The 7,464-nt window shown below is 41.7% G+C and overlaps 1 pseudogene; it reads right to left on the reverse strand.

Moving 5' to 3' along the window:
• Positions 1–5,300: 5,300 nt before the first annotated feature.
• Positions 5,301–5,599, reverse strand: LOC113457734 (annotated as a pseudogene).
• Between the last annotated feature and the right edge of the window lie 1,865 nt (positions 5,600–7,464).

Here is a 7,464-nt window from a genome sequence, read left to right on the forward strand (position 1 = left end):
TTTTTTAGACTTATGAGACACAATGCGACATTTTCCCTTTTAATCCAGTAGATTTTTAAAAATGGTCTGTGATGCTTCAGCTGATGAAAAAGAGGTTGTAGCTTACAGGCATCAAGGCTTCAGGGCAGGCCCTCCCAATTAAGAGATGAATTCAGCACAGATAGCACAGTATACTCCATTAAACATGCGCCTCACCTTCTGCCCTCTGTGCTAACTGCAGGCTCGCCTAACGAGCTTCCTACCTTTCCACCAGCCTCCCGTTCCTGCGTTGCCACGCAATGCTGACTGGAGAGACAGAAGGCACTAGTTAAAAAACAAAAAAAAAGACAGAAAGAAAAGCTTAAAATAATTTAATGTTGTATTTTAAAAGGTATTGTGTAGGTATGTAGGCTTATAGATGTTTAGGTGTGTTAAGAAGAAGATAAACCTCAGTTGTTGCTCCTCAGATGAGAAACACTTGGGTTATTTTTTAAGTTGTTATTTTCTTACTTTTTTTTTTTTTTTAAGACAGTGTTTCATTGCCTGGAACTCACTGAGCAGGCACGGCTGGGTAGCCAGGGAACCTTAGGACTCTGCCTGTCTCTGATGCCCCGCAACTGGAATTACAATTTTGTAACACAATCCCCAGCTTTCTTGTTGTTTTATACATGGGTTCTGGGGGATCAAACTCAAGTTCTTACACTTACAAGGCAACAGCTTTACCAACTGAACTGCCACACTGGGCCCGGAGAAAGTTCTTTTGTGTGCTTTCTTTATCAATCAATCACCCTCAGAGCAATGGTTGCTGTATTTCTTACTCCATGAGTTAGCTGTGACTGTCCTTGAACTCCATATAAATGGGTACAGGCAGTTTATACTCTTCTATATCTGGCTTCATTCTCTCACCCTACCGTCTGTGAAGTTTATTCGCTGCTATGTAAGTTGATCATCATTCTTTCCCATGGCTGTCTACTGTGCCATAGACTAGATACACCAATTGCTGGCCAGTGGATTTTATTCCAGTTATTTTAAGTTTGGAACTAGTAAGAAGATAGACAAATATAACTAACAAATATATCAATGATATATTCAATAACTCTAGTCATCATAAAAATTTAAATTAAACTCCTGATAACATACTATTTCACATTCACTAGAGTAGTTAAAATTAATGCAGCTGGTAAGGCCCTATGGATATTGTTCTGGCTAGTTTAATGTCACCTTGACCTTCCTCCCCATGTTGATTTTGGTTATGGTGTTTCATCATAGCAATAGTAACCCTAACTAATACAAACTGGTACCAGGAGTGGGGCATTGCCGTGACAGACCTGACCATCTTTTGGGAAGGATTGTGGAAGGACTTTGAAACTTTGGGCTAGAAGAGTTATTGAGTGTTGTGAGCTTAGTGGGCTCTTCTGTAGGAGTCTGGAAGGTAAGAATGTTGAGAGAGGGGCAGACAATAGAGGCCTGGCTTGTGAAGCTCCAGAGGGAAGCAAAGACTCTCCTGGGCTTTTTGTGTGAAGAATCTGTGGGTTCTGGTTAGCTGGGGCTGAAGAATCAGCTGTGACTAACAAGATCCCAGAACTGCTGAAGCAAAACCTTTGCTTTGCAGGGATACTTGATGCTGGTCAGCTGGACCTGAGACATTAGCAGTGATTAAGAAGAGACCAGCATCACTGAGGTAAAATCTGGAAAGTGGGTGTTTCCTGCGGGTCAGCAAGTAGAAGCTGTGTTCCAGAGATGGTCAAAGTTTGAATCTGTAAAGACTTCGGGACTTTTAAAGTTTGCATAATGTTTCATATTGTGATATTGATGTTAATGTGTGATCTTGGAAATGAACAATAAAGGCTTAACACCGATGTGCTTGTGTGTTAAATTGATGAAGGGTCAATTGTCCAGGCTAGTTTTGTGTCAACTTGACTCAAGCTAGTTTCTAACTTCAACTGAGAAAATGCTCCCTAAGATCTGGCTGTAAGGCATTTTCTTAATTAGTGATCAATGGGAGAGTGCCCAGGTTATTGTGGGTGGTGCTGGAGGTCCTGGGTTCTATAAAAAAAAAAAAAAGAACCAAGCTGAGCAAGTCACGGGGGAGGGGTAAACCATTAAGCAGCACCTCTCCATGGTCTCTGAGTCACTTCCTGCCTACAGGGTCCTGCCCTATTTGAGTTCCTGTCCTGACTTCCTTTGATGGTGAACATTACTAAGGAAGTATAAGCAAAATAAACCCTTTCCTCCCCATCTTACTTTTGGTCATGATGTTCCATCATAGCAATACCAACCCTAACTAGGATGATACAGAACTAGAATTCTCATACACTGGTGGTAAAAATGTAAATGAATCCATCACTTGGAAAATATTTAACAGTCTTTTTATAAAGCTAAATACAAACTTAATCAATGATGCAGACATTCCACTCTCAATGATTTACCCAAGACAAAACACAGAACTTTCTAATATCTACTTATTACAAATAATGCATTGATTTATTATTTTTAGAACTATCATTTAACCCAGTTCATGTAGGTTCACATTAGAATGAGATAAATTTGCTTTTGTGTGCTGACAGAAAATCAGGTTTCTTGATAGAAAGTTGAGTAATAGATATGAAATGGTAGCAGCTCTTTTAAGCCAATAAAGAGCATCTTGGGGTTTCCTCTGTTGAGTGGACCCTCCACTGTGCTCTCTGCTATCAAAGCCTCCCCTCCACATCACCATCTGGGTGTGGTGGTGAAGTCCTGTCAGAAAAAGTGAGAAAATGGTGTCATGGAAGACACCAGCTTTGAAAGACAGAAGACTGGAGTGAGATTGAGACCAGAATGAGGGACGTCAAAGGAAAAGGGTTTAAACGAAGAGCTCCCAGAAGGTCAGATATGGATGGCAAAGAAGTCAATTACCAAGGTTCTGGACAAGCCAATGATTGTGCCTGGAGAAAATCACCAGTTCCAAAGGCATGATGGAAGAAAGACAACTGTGTTGAAGGGAAAAGAAGAAATAGAATCTGTGGCTATGGATGGTTCCTTAGAGATAGGGCAGACAATGAAAGAGGAAGGGGTTTTGTTTTTCTTGTTATTTTTGTCTTGCTGGGGAGTAAACCCAGGGTCCTGTGCATGCTAGGCAGATCCTCAACCACTGAGGTCCCTACCCAACAAGAAAGGTTTATGCATGAGGAACTTAACCATATTTCTAGTATGAGGTGAAAGAATGAACAAGCATACAGAGACTGTTGATAAAACAGGAAGGAGTTTGATTGAGAAAAAATTAAGAAGAGGAAGGATCTTAAATACACTTAAGGAAAGTCTTCAGTTGATCTAGAAAGACATCATTTACACAAAGAAAGACCTCTCTTATCTCCGTGGGAGGAAGAAAGGCAAGCTGGGCAAGCATGGAAGACACCAGTGGCAGAGCTGGGGAAATCTGACTGATGGTCATTCTTTTCAGTGTGACATGGGACACAAGGACATGTGTAATGAGTAGGACCTAATAATGGTCATTGGCCTAGTGGGAAAGTGAAGTTTTGAAGCAAAGAGAGGAGCAAGGGAAAGAATCAGTATCGTGTGAACATCTTGATAGGGTCAGGGGCCCTACACTAATGAGGTGATGGATTTGAGATAAAGCAAGTCTATAACATGGCTGTGCACTTTGATTTGGGGGTAACCAGGTTCAGAGTAGGAGAGAGAGAGAACAGTCTATATGTATGTGGAGATTGAAGGGGTTGGGCAAAATAGCAATGCTATCAAGCTAAGTTAGGAAGATAGAAAAAAATTAGGGTGGGATTTAATAGGATCAGAAATGTATGTGAGATCAGAAACAATAGGACAAATGTAAGGAGAAGGCTTAGCAACAGGTGAAAAAGAGTCACGTGTTTCATAAAAACCGGTGAAGGTCAATGGCTTTGTTTGTGTCTGAGCCTGACAAGGGCAGTCTGGGAGCCACTTGATTCCACTCTCATATCTGTGCTGTCCGCACTTAGGATGGGCTAACAAGCTTGTACACTCACCATGGGTCATCAGCCTTACAAAGGCATCGCGGATAGCAGAAGATTTGTATGAAGTTATATTTACTAATAAAAGGACTACTCAAGAAAGAAAAATCCTTAAAAATCTCACCAAGGCAAAAAGACACATTCTGAGTAAAAAGATATGATTAGGTGAAATAGATATTATATGGGAAATAATAACCTTTGAGATATAGTAATAATTACAGGTAGGTCATAGGAGATTTCTTTCTAGGTTATACTCAGTCACGCCATGGCGCTGTAGGAGCTGAGCCATGAGCTCCTAGCTATATGGGCCTGGGCAGATAAAGTAACTCTGCAGAGTCTGTTATATTGTGAAAATGACTTTCCCATCAAGGCTACAGTATGGACAGAGTGAGAAAATAAATATGAAATGATGTAGAAGTTGTTGGTCTCTCCAACCAGCATAGCCTTCCTTGGGACTAGCTTTTTGAAAAGGAGAGTTGGTTAAAATGATTTCGGTAAGCTCATTATTTTAAATAAAGTTCCACCAGCTCCTATCCATGGTCAGTAAAGAACACTGGAAGGTGGCTGAATTCGTGAATGGTGAAAAGAAATAAGTATGTCAGAAATAGCTCTTTTTAATGCTCCCATGCCTTTTATTTTCCATCATGAGTTTTAATTAAAACCATTTGGGCTAGTCATGGTGGGTTATGCCTTTAACTCCAGTACTCCAGAGCAGAAGCTAGGTAGAACTCTGTGAGTTCAAAGCCAGCCCTGTCTATGGAGCAAGTTCTAGGATCCACCAAGGCTATATAGTCAGACTTTATCTCAAAAAAACAAATCAAACAAATGAACAAACAAAAAACACCACCACCACCAACAACAACAAAACCACCATTAAAATAGTTCAATGCTTCACATGGATCATGAAACTTTAATAGTTACAAATTAGACTATCAAGCCAGGTGGAGTAGCAGGTGCCTGCAGTCCCAGCAGTTTGTGAGGCTGAAGCAGGAGGATTTTAGCTTGGAGACAGCCTAGTCTTGGTAGTGGGAACTATTGCAAAACTGCATTAAAAACAGAAAAAAAAATACTACCAGTTCTGAGGTGTTAATTCATTTTGTACACCTGAAAGAAGCACTGCATACTTATATTCCTGTTATCTATAACAAGATTATAAAGAGATGGTATAAATAGTTATAAGTTAAAATACAGCTGGATTAGAAATGAAGCAAGGACAGCTAGATCTCTGCACAGCTGTGCTGTGCAGACAGAGGTGGCTTAAGATCAGGTTTGGTTATGGAAGCAATTCAGCTCACCTTACAGGAAACAAAAGCAGGTGCTGAATCGTCAAAGCTCCGATCAATTATTTTTAGCATGTCTCTTAATTTCTCTGTCCCCTGATTTCTTGTCTTCTGTGCCTAAGACTTGAATAGGTAATCACTTGAGGGGATATCAGCAATAGGAAGTGTCAACAAACACAAAAAAGCAAATCTGGCCATCACTATATAGACAGTACACCCAAACTGTTCAGCCACATACCCTTATATAAACCCAATTATCACAGGGAAAAAACAAAGAATTCCCCAAATCAAGTGTTCAACTAGCTTCTGCCGTTTGTATTCCATCTTGGTGGGCAGCGAACTCAGATGTTCCAGCATGTTTGGCAGAGATCGGTAGTGAAGCAGGGGTAGCTGATTCTTGAGTAAGGCTTGTGGGGTGCGGAACTGAACATAGCCCTCAGATACTGCTAAAATAACTACAGACGCAATACAGGAAATTATTCCATACATGGCTGTCTTTCAAAGTATGGCCAGCATCTGCCCCACACCTGTGCAGGAAGCCATTTTCCACCACACAGATGGGTAAGGGCTCTCTCTTCTTTCCCAGCCAATTGTCAGTATTGAGAGTCTCTGATGAGTGTGATCAATCTCTGGAGCTGGGCTGGCCAGTTAGCCGAGGCAGAAGGTTGAACCACAAACCTCAGTGAGCGAGTTTGATCAATAATTAAATAAACTGTTTCTCAAACGATATTGAGAGTTAAGCTGAAGTCAGACTGCACAATGCAAGGGTTGGTAGTAGTGGTTTGGAGTGTCTGGGCTCTAGGTTCGGGAGAGTTCTAAGCCACTGAGCCCAGGAGAGTAAACAGTCACATTGTTAGGGATATCAGCTCTCTTGAGTCATGGCGGAAGAGGCGGCTTCTCCATCTTTTCACTACTGAGACACCATATTCGGTAAGTTAGACTCAAAGACCACAAACATGACCAGCGATGCAAGGGACTTGTTTTTCCAGCCTTTAAGGATCAGACGGAGGTTTGGTTCACCATTGCACCAACTCCAGACTCCAATACATGTTAAGACAAGAGACAAGATGAGTGAGAATCTAAGATTTACCTTCCAATGATCTGAGAAACTCCATTTGCCTTTTTTTTTTTTAAATCGTTGTTGTTTTCCAGAGAGGGTCTACATATAGCTATTAGAATTTCTAATCCTCCTGCCCCTACCTCTTGGTACTAGGATTACAGCCACCACATCTGGTTTGATGTGGTGCTGTGGATCAAACACGGCATTGGACACAGTAGGCAAGCATCCTACCAACTCAACTGCATCTTCAGACTGCTGCTGGGTTTGCTGAAGTGTTTGGGACTGCAGGCCAACAAAAGTTAGAAGGAATAAAAAGAGACAAATCTGTGCAAGCATTAAAACCATACATTACACAAAAAAGTTATACAAATCTAGGGGTTCATGACGTGGCCTCCCTAAATCTGAGGTTTTATTTTGGCCTCCCTTCATACTAGTGAACCATCTCCTCTCTGCATTCATCAGGGTCTCGGAGTACCCCTACTTAGTGCTTACTTGCTCCCAGACCGTGAGTTTCTCCAGGGCAGAGGCTGATCATCTGTTTCTCCTCTAGCATCTACTGGTAGATTCACAGCAATTGCCAAATAGATGAAAAAAATAAAAGAATTGGCTGGGCATGGGGCCGCATGCATATGATCCCAGCATTCAGGAGTCAAGAGAGGTAGAATGACGAGTTTGAGCCCAACCTAAGCTACATTGCAAGCTGAGGACAGCATCGTATTGCTATGAGACAGCTATGTCTCAAAATAAAAAGCCCCAAACCTCAAGAGACAGGAAAATCCCATCAGCATACCAGGAAGTTTCCAGCTTGGTTGCAACTCTGCTTCCTTCTTTTGCTGCAGTTTCTGTGTCTGCAGCAGCAGCCTCGTTAGACAAGGGAGCTGTACAATGCCCAAACTCCTGGCAAGACTGTCCAAGTCCTCCAGCTGCAAGTGAGGGACACAGAAGAGAACGTGCATCTTAATTTTTGGCATGAAAAACATCTCCCAGATGCTGAGCTGGGTTGTAAGTACCATCTGTCCTGCCACAGAGGATTAGAGGGAAGAACACCTTTGTCTGAATCCAGGGACAGTGCAGGCATCAAGATGAGCTGTTAGTATTAACTTGTCTGCACTCACCTGACTAATTGCCTTCCACAGAACCTGCCTAGGGCTTCTAGTTGGAA

The sequence above is a fragment of the Microtus ochrogaster genome, linkage group LG5 (assembly GCF_000317375.1).
Source record: "Microtus ochrogaster isolate Prairie Vole_2 linkage group LG5, MicOch1.0, whole genome shotgun sequence".
Classification (NCBI taxonomy): domain Eukaryota; kingdom Metazoa; phylum Chordata; class Mammalia; order Rodentia; family Cricetidae; genus Microtus; species Microtus ochrogaster.